The following is a 16512-nucleotide window of genomic DNA, read 5'->3' as shown; positions in this document are numbered from 1 at the left end:
TCTTTACTCTTGTTTATATGGTGGACACTGATAACTCAAACTCAAATATGGAATGCAGGTACTTATAGTTACACTTCCTAACTGATCGATATATATATATCTTTTAATTGATTAAAAGATGGTTCATGTGTTTGTAGGATTAATTGATCGATTACTTTACACAGCTAACTTCACTATGCCTGTATATCTTATGTATATTGCGGTTAATGAAGCAGAGTATCACTTTCGGACCCGAGGCCGGTATCCATATGTGACCCGAGGAAAGAAATGGCTCAGATCGATAGCTCTACCTCAACTATTCACTGGAGGTACATATTTATATATTTATTTCCTGACTGGCTATACATATATATTTTTATTGATTAAGAGATGGTTGATGTGTTTTTAGGATTGATCATCGTTAATTTGTTTCTCATCAACTTCATCAGAAGTAACTTAGCCTTGCCATTTGCATCCTAAGACTGTACCTACGTAGTAGTATATTGCATCTATATAGGTACAAACCACACTAGCTAATTGTAAACGCTTTCAATTTTGTACGCAATGAACTCTCCTACTTTTTCTTTTTCTTTCTAAACACATGCAATTCGTCCTCTGGGATTGAGTTTGAAAGGCTTGTTGAAATTTTTCCTTGTGATGGTGGATTTAGATTTCTCTACCTCATATATATCGACAATGAATTTCCCTTCACCCATCATTCCCTGTCGAAAAGGATATTATTGATAAATCCATATGATATGTATGGTGTGTACTCAACATTTAGAAGGAAGTGTGAATTAATGGCTGAACCAAACCGAATCAAACCATAAATTATGTTTGGTTTGTTACAATTGAAACCGACGAAACCATTGAGTGAGGCTTTGAGAGTTATTCTACCCATTCTGCTGAAATCAGAATTCTGCCTGACTTTAAATTTTAGGATTTTGATATTATTAAATTGGGAATTCGATCATCGTAGTCCCTGAATTGGATTAGATTAAATACTTTTATAGTTTAGGGATCATACTGTTAAATATTAAAGTAGGGCATAAATTGAGTTCGGTGAAGTCTGAATTGTCAACTGAATGAGTCTTTCAAAATATAAAAGCCCGAAATATAAGGCCCAAAACAAAGGTTGTAATGGGCCATGATGATAAAGTGAGTCAAAGAAACGTGTATTTCAAAGCCTGATAAGACTAAATTGTTCATCTGTTTGGTTCGTTCGGTTCGATTATAGTAGTAACATTTAATTGGACCAATTCTTCTTCAGTTACAAAATGAAAAGGTGAATACGCATGTTGACATGGGATATGTAACCTAATTACTATACTATAACAACATTTTGAGATATTTGCTTGACGGTTGGAACGAGATGATTGTCGGCGGTGACGTACATTCTACTTCCAAAAAAATTAGAATGCAATAATTTTGTGTGAAAGTTTGGAAGAAAGTTCAACTTTCATTCGCTTTGTATATGATAGATTAACTACCAAGCATCTACACTCAAAGAATTGAAAACGAAAACAAATCTATTCGTCGTAACATGAATTTCTCTCGCCTTCTATACTAGCAGAGTTGCAAAACTGCCAAACCTGTACAATGTTTTATACACAACGGAATTTACACATGAAAGAGGCACAAACGGTAATATACTCGCTCTTGACCAAACTCGGAAGCTATAAGTTACTATGTCTTTGTACCCTCCACTTGTTATCATCAAGAAAGGGACTCGTGGGCCCAGAAAGCATCGGGATCCGGACAGAAAAGAGAAAAATCCTGAATCTCCAGATTAGCTATGTGCCAGTCGACGAAACGAGCTTGTATCGTCTTGATCAGAAGGAGGACGGTCGGCAAAAGCCACCACTCATCGTCTTCTCTGTAGAAAAGAAATGCAATTAAAAAAGATAGGGAAAGTTAAAACAAGGTGATAATACTTTCAATCTGGATTTCTTTATGAAGACGTCATCATTACTCACTTTCTTGTACTCCAAGTACTTGTCTTCTCAGGTCGGTAGAAAGAGGAAAATCCATAATGGAAAATGCCACAAATGAAAGCCACACCCTATTATAGGAATTCCAGACATAAGATATTAATTACTTAAAAGGCACGATTTGTCCTGGTTTAAGGAAACTTACAATACTTGAAAGAGAAGTAACATTCCACAAAGCGTATATACGAGCAAGTGAAGCCCTTCTAGGTTCTTTACTGAAAAGGGCGTTAAGGCCAGCCGGGAAGGGAGAGAGTAGAGACAATGGAAGAATTAACAAGACGGAAAGGAAAGCCGCTAAAGCCATCCAATAGAGTTGAATAAACATTAGAAGTGTGACACAGACATCTGCTATAAGCATTAAAGTAATCAAAAGCTGGAGAGTGTCCTGTAAACATAAGAAATTTAGTGTGGAGTGTTACTCAAGAAAACTAATAATCTCCATCATCGAAGTAAAAGGAAAATTGACAAGTTACCTGACGGCCAACTGGTCTAGTATTGTGCAAAAACAAAGTGAGTGGAAAAGATAATCCCTCCTAAAATCTAAAGATTTCAATGTAACTTCACTTATAAGACCGCCGTTAACTCCTCCGGTTATCTTTTTCCGAGATAACGAATTACTCGAGTATGTCTGAGTTTGCTTGAGGCTCACTCCAACATACGGAGCATTGTTTCTAGAGCATAAAAAAAAGTTACAAAACGAGAAAAACAGAACTTACACAGGATTCCTAAACTATTATCGTTGAATTTTATACAGTTATGATAGCTCGAATTTACCTTAAAAGTTCACAACTGCTACCATCCGAAAGATCTGACTCATGTATGTTGCTCATAGAATAGTCACCAGCCACCACCAAAACACCGAGCTGATAATAACCGGAAGCCGTCGCTTGGAACCATCCTAACTCTATTTTAACGCCGTGGAATTCCAGCTGAGGATTTCCATGACTATTTATCCAACAAATAACAGGAAGCAATGCTGAACGAATAGATCCTTGCCTCACAATTCTCAACCGAGCATTTAGTCCGGCTACCAGACGATTCCATACGGAGGCCGGAACATGCTGAGAAAACAGAGAAATATTTGTGTTTAGGGTTTTGAATGTTCATCAAGTGGATAGTTAAATTTTTACAACTTAAACAAAGTAGAAACCTGGCCAAGGAGATTAGTTAACAGTGCATCGCTATGGAGGTTATATGGTGACATATAGCTACCATCCCCACCAAATATTATACTCATAGGAAATCTCTTTTGTATAATAGAAACCATATCTACTCGTTTCTCATCTCCGCCAAGGAAAAAGTCAATGTAAGCAACCATCAAATCTGAAGTGGATCCTACCTGAAACAATATAAACACATTTTCTGTGAGCTTTGTTATTAAAAAAAAAAAAAAAAAACTGAGGAAGAAAATGCAGAAGTAATAAAATGACTGAAATGTTGAACCTTCATTCCTTTGTACAAAGCTCGTGATCTACAAGATCGAAGACAAGAATGGTCATATTCGGACTTGACGAAATCTTGAAGCCGCTGAATTTTCTTCCTCCGTCGCCATTGTTTCCAGGACCATGCGCAAGGATACGCGAGCACCGACAAGATACTGTGAACCGATCCTTCCCACCAATCATAAGCAGCAACAGAGTTTATCTCATCTATAAATCTGTTAAAAGCATCTTCATACCTGAAAATTTAAGCAATGAAAGAACCAAAATGGTGAGAAAGAAGACAAAATTTAACTTGTAGAAGTCAAATTTACTTACACAATCTCAATTATTGCATTCGGGGGAGAGTAAGGAAGATGCCATGGTTCTCTGAATGTATTGGGACCCATGAAGTACAATCTATGAACATGGCTTTGAGTTTCTTCTGCTCTGGTTCCACGAACCTAGATAAAAATAAAAAATGATGCAAGAATTTGAGTTAAAATTTTGAATTTCAGATGAAGTTTTTGGTAGCAACTAGCAAAAAATGTACCTCTGATAATGAAAGAAGATAGGGAAGATGGTGATGGCTTTGTTCTCCAATGGAACTCTCAGCATATGAAGAACCCGATCCGAGCAATTTGATTCTTAATGTGCTTAGTAATAGAGCTAGAAGCACCATAAACAATGAAAGTAGAAGTGCAAAAGGCCATGGACCCCAAAATGTATTTATCAATTCTTCAAGAGGTGTGTAGCAATGTGGCATCTTGTATTTATCAGATATGCATACATAAGGACATTTTGGTTGAGTTGCTCCGCCTGTATTCAGTAACACCCTCATGTTAAATAAAAAATGGGAGGATAAAGTTTGAAAACATAAAAAGGGATAATACTGAAAAGTTAGTAATAACATATTAATTACCTCGTACATATACATAATTTGCACGTTTGGAAGAAGTTCAAGAGAGCAAGGACTGCAAAGACCTTCATCAGAACCATCAACATCTTTATAAGTTCCAACAGGGCACTCCTACAAATGGAGTCCAAATCATATCTCAAGAAATCAAGGAAATTTCTATTAGGTCTAGACACGAAAAATGCTAGAAAATACCTCACAGAATGTACCATAGAGGCCTTTCGGACATTTTTTCCCAGTAATTGTCCCCTTCTCTCCGAAACGGCCACCGTCATCTCCAGCACCTCCACTGATAAAAGATTGTTATGTAGAACTTTTCTGCTGTAAAACCTAATCTATTTTTCATAATATTAGGAATAATTGCTAGTTACCAACTAAAAGAAAATGAGGCATACCTATTCTTAATGGAGCCATTTACCATTGCAATTGGAGCATATTCATCCCCATTGTTTATCTTAGACCAGTGAAAGTGAAGTCTCCCACCACCACCACCTCCCCCACCAAGTGGGCCACCGTTGCCTCCGACGATGGATAAAGACGAGTTTTCAGCCAACATAAGTTCTTGTAGGAAAAGAAGGATTGTCCCACCAGAAGCTCCGCCAAGTCCACCAGCCAGAGAACCATTCCCATCTATCAAGGCTCCATTATAGCTTTGTCCATCAGCTCTCAAAGATCCATGCATATCAAGCCTTAGGAGCGGCCAAATGATAGAGCCGAGCACTGTTAAACAAAGTCTTTCAGTATCCATGATAAATATTACCTCCGTCATAAAATGCTTGTCAATTTTTCTACACAAAGTACATGTAAAAATTGACAAGTACTTTGGGGCGGATGGAGGTATAAAGATTCTAAAGGATGTAGGGGTAATATAGACACTTACCAACCATCCCCCCTCCAACCACGTGACCGTTCGACTCACTAGGGCCCACAGTGCCACTTCCCAACTCACAAGGACAATCAGGATCACCATATTCATGGCCGCCATTACTCTTCCTCCATTATAATATCCTGAACCTCCTCTTCCACCGTGACCAGCACCGCTACCGGCACCGTTAAAATATTGTCCCTTTCCAAGACCTTCACTGCAGCCTGAAGAAAAACATTCTCTCTGTTTATTAACCAATTTAACCATTTTTTCATTGAATTTAAAGTAACATAGACAAACATGAAAGGAAGGAAAAAAAAAAAAACAAGAAGAATGATATAGAAATAATAGACGGTAAAGCTAGCTGCTACCTAATTCTGATGCAGTAATTAAGCCGTCAGCATTAACAATGATAGTCCTCACCCTGTGTATGTGAATTATACTTCCCTTAATCATGCCATCCACAAGAATATCTTCAACACGACAAACCTACCAAATGCCAATAAAAGAAGAAAAATAAACTTTAATTCTTTACATAGAACTAAATGATGTCTCAAAACAGACTATGTCACGAAAATCTAATACATTATTGTCTATGAATACTTAATTTTCAAAAAGATTCTCACTTGAAGTGAAAAGGTCAACGTATAGTTAACATGGCAATCATCTGGAGGAGTGATCAAATCTATTGGGCATGTATGACTCTCACAAAGAGATTTTGTAACGCTACAAGAAAGAATAGTCAATACTCAATAAAGAATTATAAACAAGTGAACAACATATACAGAATAAACACGAAGTCATATCTTTTAATAAAATTTTAAGTACTCACACATTTCTACTAGTATCATCATCCAGGGGAGCTTGAAGCAAAGCCTCTGGTCCAACCTGATATATTGATACAAGGAGTTTCATTATACGTTAAGCCAAATGTATGACATGGAAAAAGATATTTTGAAATATGCTAATGGCTTACAGTTATATTATAAAACAGAGACAAGGAAAGTCTCTGAGCTTTGACTGCATCACCAAAACCAGTCAATTGGAACAGTCCTTGACCATATATGCCCAAATAAGCATTTGAACTGATGACAGATTTTCCCTACAAAGGTAGAAAACAATAATATCATCAAACTATGGATTCCATACTCATCAAATATAAGAAAAAAGTTTAAATTCTATTCATACCCTTAGTACAACCAGGTTCCTGACTTCAAGAACTGAAGTTGTAACAATTGTATTTCCACCACCATCAATTACAACTTGGGAGTTCCACATCAGTAATATTTTGACAGCAACTCTAAATGCACCAAAAACCTTCATGAATTATTTTTACAAATACACTTCATTAGGCCATCAATCAAAAGTGAGTTTCACAGCTTGAAAGCGTAATGTATACCAAAATGTGACATACATACATATATACATGGAGAGAGAGAGAGAGAGAGAGAGAGAGGAGTCTATTTTTTAAACAGACTGAACAGACTCGATTTTGTAATTTTACAAACAAATTTTAAAGTTTCATTCTTCATGTATCTTTTTATGCAAGAAAACCAGCAGAATAGAAGAGTTACCTTAATGATAGAATCACTCATCAAAAGCTCTTCTGCAACAAGCTCAAATTCTGATACTGGATATGCAGACAATCCAAACACGATGCTACCTCCACGATAAAGACTAATTTGACCTCTTACCTTTAATATCAAATTCAAATAGTCAAGTCAGACGGAGCTTTAGAACCCATATCAAACCAAAATCAAACAGATTTGACCAGAAGCCAAAAAAAAAGTGCAAACAGCCATCTGCTAATAAATTATGGTTCACATATAAGAAACACAATCAAATTTTATTGGGGCTCGCTGAACTTCTGAGAAGTAGGAAAAGCTACTATCTTTAAGGACCTAAGGAATTTCAAAAACAAAAGGAAAACCCTAATATGGATAGCTCTTGCTGAAAATTGATCATTCAATGAGCACTTTCAATATTATCATCCTTTGAAGTTTCAAATACCCAATACGAATTAAATCTTGCTTCGGTTCTCATACTATTGGAGCTTTACTAACATAAGTCTTCTAAGGGAAAATGCTAGCACATATTCAATGTAATTGCATGAGCAAGTCTAAAACACATTCAACAATGTCAATAGCTCCACTATTAAATGAATAAATAGAGAATTAGTTGAAATGCATCTATGGTTCGGAATGGAAAACTAGAATGTAAAAAGGAAAAAGGGGGACTAGCACAAAATATAGCATCATTTTGTGATTTTATCTTGCAACATTGTAAAGTATGACATACAAGAACACCAGGTTATCAACATTAAAATGAAGGAGTCTAGTTATAGAACCTGAACTCTGGTCCAAAGAAGAGGAACCAAAACTTTTGCAATGTTCTCTACAATAAGATTTGACCATAGCGGGCTAGTAGGAAAGTCAAGCAATGGAGTTTCTGTTTCTGTTGTCACATTGTCATTTCCAACTCTTAAACTCAGCAAATCAGCGTTGAAATATGTACCGGCTGCACCAGCATTCGCCGGGCAGCCGATGCTAAAACCACCTGTCACAAAAAGATGATATAACATAGCCAAATTATAACCATGTAAATGTCTCTCTTCCAGAGACAATTTTTCTACAAACTGTATTCATAATTCTATGAAATATAATTAATTCTCTTTTATCTAGCTATAAAGCATGAACAAGCTTGCTTCAAAATAATCCAAGTAGAACAGGTATGTGATAAAAAGTGACATTATCCAAGTTCTTTGCAAAAAAAATGGAATAGATTGTTGATTGATGAACCCTAGAGTTAACTGTGAAACATTCAAAAATTTAAACTTCCAGTGCAACTTCTCAATTGAAGGATCTGTACATACCATGCACAGTTACTTTTACATCCTCTTGTATGCTGTAACAATCTAGAGATAATCTCCCCCCTCCACCTCCTCCCCATCCCGTCCCGCCGGCCGCACTGATCGTACCATATCCCTTCCTAAGCAAGGAAACAGGGCAAAAATATTTTTTTCAAAACTAATCCACTTAAGTGCTGACACTTTGTTAAATATATTGATCCTTATCATTCACTAAGTTAGCAATGCCTCAAAATTGAGGAATAATCTGAAAAGGGTGCACTCACAACTTTATAGCATGCACATAGATGCTGCCACCGGAGCCACCTCCGCCTACCCGTCCTCCATAACCGCCTTCAGCGATTAAAGACCCATTCAGGTAAAATGTGTCTTGTACTTCAAGTTGAATGCGTCCTCCGCCATTGCCTCCAAACTTATGTTCAGTGGATCTGCTTCCACCTTTACTCCCATAACTCCAAGGTTTCGATAAAGTCGGCCAAGCGTAAACATCGCCACCCCAATTCGTGTTGTTATTTTTCAGGCAGGAAGCACCACGGCCACCATGTCCTCCACCAGCACCGTCAGATCCAACTGGCGTACCACTAGTTTGAGAAGGAGGCGGTCCGGCATAAGCCGTCGTGTTTATCAAAGAGTTGTTTTCCATTTCCAAATTGGCAGCCAACAAAACAACTGAACCGGCACTGATAGCCGCAAATTGACCCACATTGACATTTCCAGACATATTGAATACAAGCCTACAGCCTTCTATGTGACAGGATATGGAAACATGGGGATATATTTCAAGATTACCCGTCCCAAATATGTGAAGATCCGAATTCACAGACAAGGTTGACTTAAGCAAGCAAGTAGTATTAAATGATCCTTCCCCTTCCAAATCCTCACACGATATAGAATCACTCAATGGTGATGTATCAATATACTTCGAAGTAGGATCATCAGTCAAAGAATCAGGAAGCCATTCCCTAACCACAATGCCTTCCTGAGCAAGAGATAGTGTGATCAAGTACAAATGCCCCAATAAAACGAAAGAGCTAAAAAGCCCTTTCAATAGCAAAGGAGGCATTTTTCATCCACTTAATGAACACCAGAAATTTCTGTTGTATCCAAGTAGAATCACAAAATTCCAACTTTTAATCCAAGGCACTTTCTCAGTAGAATGAATACCAATGTCGGTCTCCAATTGCTGTATCATATGACAAAACATGGAGTTTAAACAAGTGAATTAACCAATTACAGAGTAACATTTTTCATCTGATAATTAATTTGTATCAGCATGTTCAATGGCAAATTGAATTAAAATTCATCCACTACGGCAATCCAGCAAACACAAAATAGGCAAGAATGATCCATTAATGTGAATTGTAATTGTAATTGCGATTCTTCTACTTGACAAATAACATTTTAAACATCGACCCACAAAATCATATCAAAGTAACGTCAAAACCCAATTAACAGAGAGTTGTAAATTCTTCAAAGTAGAAAAAATACCGTTTGGCGACAGAGAAAAAATGCAGGAAGGAGAATCCCACTGAATCTAAGCAGAGAAGAAGAAGCTTCGTATAACTGTTCTGTTACGATTTAGTGAGTGTGTTTTAGCTGTCCCGTCTTTCTCTATAGAGCTTTAAGACTGGAAAAAAGTGGGTCATAAAAATGGCAACTTTATTTATTTTTATTTTTTTTCTGAGAGAAATAAAAATGGTACCCGCCTTGTTTGTCTCCTAGCTTTCTGATTTGGGTTTTTTTAATTTGAAAACATAAATCATTTTAGTACTGGAAGTGTATCGATTGAAATTTTTTGATTTTGATTTTGATTTTCAGTGAAGTAAAAATAAAAGAAAAAGAAAGGGTTGGTGACAGAGTAGTGAACGGAAGAGACAGTCTCTACGAGTCCAAGCTAAGCTACGTTATTTGCTGATATTTAGCTGAGCTGGATTCTCAGAGATTTACGCGTGTGTTTTTATTTTTATTTTATTTAAAAATAAATAAATTTATTAGGATTAGAGTGCAGCTCTATTTACACGAATCAATTTTCTAATTTGACTTTATTTACCACTATTCCAAAATTATCCTTGCTTTTCTTCTTCTTCTTTGCCGTCATCTGAAAGCAGAACAATTTTTTTTTTTTCTCCAAATCAATAATCTCTACGCTCATATTGGATAAGCCAATAACACCATGGATTCCGTCTTCAAAACTCTCAGTGTCCTGATGATTTGAATTAAAAAGCCATCACCTTATATTTCTGATCATTACACATAGATGAGTTCAGATTGGAGGGAGCTCATAGTGTTATTTTTTTTATTTAATTTTTTTTCAGAAATAGAGTCTTTAAATTTTAGATAGTTCATGAGAGATTTAATTTGGTTGAATATTATTTTAAGTTGGATTGTACGTTAGTCGATTTGATTTTCGGATTGAATCATTACTGTTGATCTCGACGGTCATTAAAATCGCAAAAATAAAATTTAATCAATTTTTGACAAAACAAGTTGAGTTAATTGAAATAGGTCAGTTTGATTTTTAAGCTCTCTGGTTCCACTATTTGGCTCAGGCAGATTGTATATTAAAACCAACCAGTAAATTGATCGATTATAATCTACTCTTTCAATTTTATTTGATGTTCATATGTAGAAAGTGAATGGAAACGATGAATAATTTCGTTTAAAATTCATCTTAATCTCTAAAAATTAATTGGCATATACATAAATATCTATGTTCTTTAGCTTGATGAGTGGCTTCAACGGCTTGCAAAGCTTCTTTTGACTTCTTTTGACAGTCTCAAGTAGAGTGTCCGGACTGTAGAATGTCAAGAAAAGAAAAAACAAAACGACTGAAAGGATAAAATTGGTACTACAGCAAATTATATTACATGCTTCGTGTAAATATAATAGAGCTGCCCTTGCATTAAGAGAAAAGAAGTGATTAGTAGTTAAACAAGTTGAAAAGTGTTTGAACACTGATAAAGTACAACAAGTTGTTGGTGAAGTGTCACTGAGTCACTGGCTTCATCTAAATTTATATCTTACAAGTTATAAGGCGACGTCGTTTGATATAAAAAAAAGTTGGGTCAACGATCCAAAAGCCCACCAGCGTTAACACAAGATCCAATATGAATTTCGCCCCAATAATAAAATCGTGAAGGAAATTTATTGATAGTTTGAAAGGCTAGGTAAGTTTTATTTAAAAATTATCGATAAATTAATATGATTTTACTCGACCATTTTAATTTAATAAAATCGTTATCTCTTCATAAAAACAACAAGTGCGTTCTTGCCCAATGAGTGAACCACAGCTAAAGAAGAGTAAACACTACGAGGGAAAAGTGATTCCGCAGGTGCGTCGCCCAGTACATAAAATGTGTAGGCTATGCGTCAAGGCAATGCACCTCGTGTGTAGCCCGAAATCGTGTAGCCAGGTACTTGGCGATCCATCTCAGCAACGCACATTGTCTACCTAAAAGGTGCCTAGCTGCATTGTAACCTTAAAATCTAACTAACTAAAGAGATGCAATCTATAGATATACAACTCTCTGTATGAGTAGTTAGACTATCCCTTGTGGAGGAGTGTTGCTTTGTTTAGCCTGTATTGTCTAGTAAGGATGGAGTGGAAGAATGTGGTTTTCTCAGCAGAAGAGCTTGATGGAGTAGCTATTGATCCCGGATTATTGGTGGAGGCGGAGGAAGTAGAGAAGGCATCTCTTATCGGTAAGGTTTTTGCTTCCATCACTATCCCAAGTGCTATGATTAGGAAAACTATGAGTAGCACATGGAGATTGAAGAAAAACCTGGATGTTAGGGAGGTGGGAGATAGTATCTACATCTTCTCCTTTGAAGACAAGAAAGAAAGGGATAGGGTACTCTCGTTTGGATCGTGGTCTTATGGGAGGATCTTCATGATGATTAAGGAATTCAATGGTGAGATGGATCCTGAGCAGATTGAGTTTGATAAGGCAGTGTATTGGATTCAAATGCATAAAATCCCTTTGAAATTCATGGTTCCATCCGTAGGGCGTGCTCTAGGAGCTGTGGCGGGTGAGGTTCTGGAGGTAGACTCGTTCGACCAGCGAGTAGCATGGGGGAAATTCCTTCGTGTTAAGATCAAGATTGATGTCCTTAAACCACTGGCAAGAGGGATGATGTTGAGATTCCCGGGGAAAGAATCAATTTGGATTAATTTCAAATACGAGAGACTTCCAAATTTTTGCTTTCGGTGTGGAATTTTGTCTCATGTTGATGCTGATTGTGGGATGAATACACAGGGCGAGTTAGAGTATGGACCTTGGATGAAAGCAAATTCGGATGTTATGATGGCTGGTAAGGGTTCGACGGCTCCGGCGACTGGGAGGTCAGGCAATACCCAAGACGAGGATGATTTGAAAATTGGGAAAGTCCCCTCGGGAAAAGAGACTAGCATTATTCAGGGCGGCGCATGTAATAAAGGATTATGTCAGGAAAATTTGAATGGAAAGGACAATACCAACTCTCAAGAAAGTTCGATACACAAGGCATTAATTGGGAGTGACAAGGAACAAAGAGGCACATCTTTCCAGGTAAGCCGCTCACACCAATTAAAGTCAAACAGAATTTACTGCAAAAGTTTGAATTTTGGAGGTAATGACAAAGAAGTGGGTGCCCGGGATCCACGGAAAAACAAAGCCCCAATTGTTGACATTAGTGGTAGTGGAAATATGGGGAAAGAATACAAAGCCTCAATGGGCCGGGAGAATGTGGGCTGTGAGGAAGAACTATATGATATGGGCCCTTACTCAATTTAGTTGGTCCATAAAAGCCCAATGGGGAAAGGCTCATCAAAAAAAAGGAAAGCAATACACCAGCCCATGACTCCACTCGTGGAAGACAGCATCACAACTGAGAACCAGAGAGATGAATATATCGGAACGGAGGAAGCACCGGCGAGAGAAGAAATCGGAACAAATACAATTTGTAAAGAAGGTACGGTGGATGCAGCGGCGGCAGCAGGAAGCCTGGTGCGTCTATTACAAATGGTAGACACGAGCAACGTTTCCCGTCAGGGATTCATCGGAATCAAAGACTTGAAATCGGCCGACGAGGGCGAGGGCCCTGTCCGCCGCTCACAATGAAAACGTTATACTGGAACTGTCGAGGCCTTGGTCGGCGTCGAGTAGTTCACGGTGTGACGCGGATTCTGCGTCGTGAAAAACCAATTATGGTGTTTTTATCTGAAACTAAAATTAGAGGTATGAATAGATTAAAGAATAAATTAGGTTATAACCAATGTTATGAAGTATGTAGTGTGGGTAGAAGTGGGGCTTTAGCTTTGCTATGGAACGACGATGAAGTAACAGTTACAGTGCTGTCGTCATCCAATTGGCATATTGATACAATTGTCAATGGAAAATGGCACTGGACCGGAGTTTATGGACACCTAGAAGCTGAAAAGAGACAAGAAACGTGGACCCTTCTGTGCTCCTTAAGAACGGCCTCAAGCCTCCCGTGGATAATGGGTGGAGACTTCAACGAGGTGTTGAACGCTAATGAAAAATGGGGTGGAAGGCCGCGTAGACGTGTGTTGATGGACAGTTTCAGGGAGTGTCTAGAACTGACTGGACTCAGGGAGGTCAAGCATGTGGGTTTCGAATTCACGTGGTGTAATAAACAGTTTGACGGGGTGTTAATCTATGCAAGGCTTGATAGAGTTGTTGCTGATGATAGATGGATTACAATGTTCCCAAACGCAATAGTAAAACAGTTGGTCTCTTCAATCTCAGACCATATGCCATTACTATTATGTTGGGATGAAGATTTCAAGTGTCCTAAGGCAGATAAAAGCTTCAAGTATGAGAACTACTGGGCGTCAAACGAAGGATGCATGGAAGTGGTCCGAGCCAATTGGGACCCGGAAGCATCATGGCACGCTAATGCAGGAAACATACAAGACGCTTTAACCGATTGGAGTCAAAAGGAATTCGGAGAACTGCAAAATGAAATTGCACAATTGCAAAGGAAACTATCTCAGCTCTGGAATGCTCACAACAAAGGAACGGCCAGCCCAGCAATCAAAGAAGTAGAAGACAGAATGAACCTTTTACTTGATGCAGAAGCAACAAAATGGAGACAAAGATCTAAAATCGACTGGTATGTACAGGGAGACAGAAACACGAGGTACTTCCATGCCTTTGCTAATCAACGAAGAAGGAACAACCTCATTCAAAGGATAATAGGACAAGATGGACAATGGATTAACAATGCCGAAGGAATCGCAGAAGCTATTGAAGATCACTTTCAGGAAATCTATGTTTCGGAGAATCCCAAAGAAGAGGATATTGACAGTCACCAAGCTGATTTCGAGGAAGGTGTCTGATGATGTGAACATAAATCTCTTACGCCCATACTCGAATGAAGATGTGTGGATGGCCTTGAAGAACATACATCCGAATAAATCACCCGGTCCGGACGGTTACGGTTCTGGGTTTTACCAGAAACACTGGACAGTTGTCGGCGAAGCAGTGTGCAAGACAGTTTTAGGAATTCTGAACAACGGAGAGGACCCAAGTGGCATCAACGACACAACTATTGTCCTTATTCCCAAGGTAAAAACTCCATCTTATCCTTCGGAATTAAGGCCAATAAGTCTTTGCAATGTTATTTATAAACTGGTTGCAAAATGCATTGTTAGTCGCCTTAGAACCTGTTTGCCCATCGTGGTCTCGGAAAATCAAAGTGGTTTCATAGCTGGAAGGTCAGTTTTTGATAATATTGTGGTAGCTTTCGAGCTAGTCCACACTATGAAACTAAGAAGAAGTGGGAGAAATGGAGATTTAGCAATTAAATTGGACATTGCAAAAGCGTACGATAAACTAGAATGGATTTATATCGAGAGCTGCCTAAGGACCCTCGGGTTTCATGATCGGTTTGTCAACCTCATTCTGCGATGTCTTCGATCCGTTTCATTTTCACTGTTAATCAATGGAGTCCACTCACCAGGATTCAAGCCACAACGAGGGATACGACAAGGTGATCCTCTATCACCTATCTTATATGTTCTGTGCACTGAAGGTCTTACGGCAATGATAGACGACAAAGCGAGGGCGGGACATTTAGCAGGAGTGGCGGCATCAAAGAATGGGATCAAGGTTTCGCACCTACTTTTTGCAGATGATAGCTTGGCCTTCATGAAAGCAACGGAAGATAACTGTGGTCATTTCATGGAAATCCTACAAAACTATAAAAAAGCAACAGGGCAGGCGGTCAATTTCAGCAAATCTAGTCTATACTTCAGCAAGAATGTGCCTGAGAACCTGCAAGGAAGCATCAGAACACAGCTGGGTATCAACAAAATGCTGGAAGATAGTAACTATCTTGGACTTCCAATCATTATCGGAAGAAAGAAACAAGCGAGCTTTGAATATCTGAGAGATAGAGTGAAGAACAAGGTAGCAAACTGGAAAGGGAAACTGTTGTCAAAAGCAGGTAAGGCTGCTCTTATCAAATCAGTGCTTCAATCGGTCCCAACATTTACAATGTCTCTGTTCAAACTACCATCGGGGTTTTGCGAGAGCCTTGAGATGTACTGTGCTAAGTTCTTCTGGGGCACTAGCGAAGGGAAAAGGAAAATACATTGGGCTGCTTGGGATCGACTATGTGAAAAACAATCAGATGGAGGTCTCGGATTTCGATCACTAGAAGCCTACAACATGGCCCTGGTGGCAAAACAGGGATGGCGGATTTTGGAGGAACCACATTCGCTGATGGCAAAGGTACTCAAAGATAAATATTTCAAATACTGCCACTTCTTAAGGGCTCCCATGGTAGCAGCTCCGTCAGACATATGGAGGGCTTTACTGGACTCAAGAGAAGTCTTACTGACTGGAGGAAGATGGAGGATAGGGAATGGTTCCGAGGTATTAGTGTATCAAGATAAATGGGTTAGGAACCTACCGGATTTTCGAATCCCATATGGGCACCAGCAAGACTTACAACTGAAAGTGCATAGCCTATTTGATCAGTACAATCGGAAATGGAAGCATGAAATACTTCAGGAAATGTTTCCGAAGGAGATAGTGACTGCGATATCTAGCACTCCAATCGGCCAGGTTGGAAGCTATGGCAAACTGATGTGGTGTGGTATGTCTAATGGCAAATATTCTGTTAAATCAGGATACTACACAGCAAAAGAAATGAAATCTACGGTGGAACAACAGAGTTCTATAACAGGTTTTCAGCATTGGGAATCATTATGGAAGCTAAAACTACCACCGGAAGTGAAATTCTTTGCTTGGAAAGTATGCAGGGGGCTATTAGGCACGAGAGATAACCTCAATAAAAGAGGTATGCATCTACCAAACCACTGTGAAATCTGCTTGAATAATGATGAATCGATTCTGCACGTCATTAAAGATTGTTGCTGGGCTAGGGATGTTTGGACCCTGCTAGATTTGAATACAGTAGTTCAGACCAATGCTGACAATGTCAGTCACTGGATGAATGAATTGTTCACA

The 16512-nt window shown here is 38.5% G+C and overlaps 1 pseudogene; it reads right to left on the bottom strand.

Annotated features, from left to right (window-relative positions):
* Window positions 1-1695: 1695 nt before the first annotated feature.
* LOC139885185 (uncharacterized) lies at window positions 1696-9098 on the bottom strand (annotated as a pseudogene).
* Window positions 9099-16512: the final 7414 nt, after the last annotated feature.

This window comes from Rutidosis leptorrhynchoides, unplaced genomic scaffold (genome assembly GCF_046630445.1).
Source record: "Rutidosis leptorrhynchoides isolate AG116_Rl617_1_P2 unplaced genomic scaffold, CSIRO_AGI_Rlap_v1 contig86, whole genome shotgun sequence".
NCBI lineage: Eukaryota > Viridiplantae > Streptophyta > Magnoliopsida > Asterales > Asteraceae > Rutidosis > Rutidosis leptorrhynchoides.
The sequence above is the reverse complement of the archived record's forward strand: the minus strand, read 5'-3'. Positions and strand labels throughout refer to the sequence as shown.